Below are 1,854 nucleotides of genomic sequence, written 5' to 3' on the forward strand. Positions count from 1 at the left end.
TTAGGTTTTAGAGATTTATTAAAATTTAATATTGCGTTACTTGCAAAACAGGGTTGGAAATTAATTATGCAGCCGGATTGTTTGTTAGCTCGAGTTATGAAAGCCAAGTATAATTATAACTTTTTGAGCGCAAAATTAGGATCTCACCCTTCTTTTACTTGGAGAAGCATATGGAGTGCGAGAGGGCTTCTTGAAGCAGGGCTGGGATGTAAGTACAACTAATATATGGAACAATACTTGGCTACCAAGACCTGGACAAGGAAGAATTGTGGATCAAGACATTAACATTAAATACACGATGGTAGTAGATTTAATTTATTTAGGTCAGTGTACCTGGAAAGCTGATATTTTGCGAAAAATCTTTGATGATGAACAAATCAACCAAATCCTTACCATCCCAATTGTTGGTGCTGGTCTTGAGGACATTAGAATATGGAGAGGAGACAATAGAAATGTTTATTCCGCTAAAAGCGGTTATAAATGGTTACTTTCAGACCCCACAGATCAAAGGGAAGACTCAACACAAACGATAAATCAAAAGAAATCTTACAACAGATTATGGAACCTGAAGGTGGCAAGCAAAATAAAAATTACAATTTAGCGATTAATACACAACTATATCCCTACTCTAAGCAATTTCTAATCTAAAAAGCTGTCAGTGGTGGACATTTGCACATTTTGCAAATCTGAGAAAGAACCGATTAGCCACATCTTTTAGGAATGAACAACAGCCAGAGATACTTTGCAAGGGCTCGGGATTGATGGCTTAATCAGTCCCCAAGGACAATAATGGAAAATTTGGTTAGGTAATTTATTTAACAGCATGAATGAAGAGCAATGTACAAGACTCACAATTACTCTATGGGCAATATGGAACCAAAGGAACAAAACTTATCATCAAGGGGAACGACAAAAAATTGCAAGACTAACCTCCTTTATCAAGGCATACCAAACAAAACGCATTCTATTAGATTCAAGCACATCTAGTAAATTGAACCAACAAAATGCAACATGGCTACCACCAAGATCAAACGAAGTAAAAGGAAACTTTGATGCAGCGTATAATAAAACATTGCAAGACTCTGTAACAAGGATTATTTTTCATGATTATGAGGGATTTATTCTTGAAACATGCACTTACCAGAATCATTTTGTAGCCGATGCAATAGAGGGGGACTCATTTACCTTCATAAAAAAAAATTCAGTCAAAATTTGAGGATAAAGTCCAGCATTGCAGCGATCGTACAAGAAATAAAAAAAAGGGCATAAAGATTTGAACGATTTACTTGCTATTTTGTCGGAAGAAAGGCAAACCACTTGACGCATGCTCTGGCTGAGAAAGGGAAATAGTGGATGGAACCAAGGGTTTGGATTGAGAAACCCCCTCCAAAAGCCACAATAGCAGCCAACGAAGATAGAAGACGTTTAATCTGTAGAGGAAATGTGTTGGAAGATCAAAGATCATAACTTTCGACAGTTTCCTTTTCACAGAATGTTCCATTGAGGGCCTAACTAGTACAGACTTAAAACATGATGGACAACAATGGAAGTGGATGGATGGATGAGTTGCTTGACTGTTGAAACGTCACTAGGGAAGAGGCCATGGGATTACTCCTTTAAGTAGTCTCTTTAATTTAGTTTTTCTTTTCTTGGGCCACCCACCGATTAATGGTGAGGGGACACATGGCATTCATGCACATTTGATTCATTTTCCCTTAGTAACGGCAACCACCATTTAAAAAATTCTACTTAAAAAATAACATATTATATTATTAATTAATAAAATTATAAATTTATAAAATCATTGAAAATAATTGAATAAATTAAAAATAAGAAAACTCCAAATTTCTTAAT

General features: G+C 35.7%; 1 long non-coding RNA gene across 1 annotated transcript; it reads right to left on the reverse strand.

The window, feature by feature from the left end:
- Nucleotides 1-1,590, reverse strand: LOC107950254 (uncharacterized). Its single transcript, XR_001697971.2, has 3 exons — nucleotides 1,287-1,590; nucleotides 334-1,185; nucleotides 1-251 (listed from the first exon to the last, which is right to left on the reverse strand). It is a non-coding gene; the product is annotated as an uncharacterized lncRNA (long non-coding RNA).
- Nucleotides 1,591-1,854: the final 264 nt, after the last annotated feature.

This window comes from Gossypium hirsutum, chromosome D03 (genome assembly GCF_007990345.1).
Source record: "Gossypium hirsutum isolate 1008001.06 chromosome D03, Gossypium_hirsutum_v2.1, whole genome shotgun sequence".
Taxonomy (NCBI): Eukaryota; Viridiplantae; Streptophyta; class Magnoliopsida; order Malvales; family Malvaceae; genus Gossypium; species Gossypium hirsutum.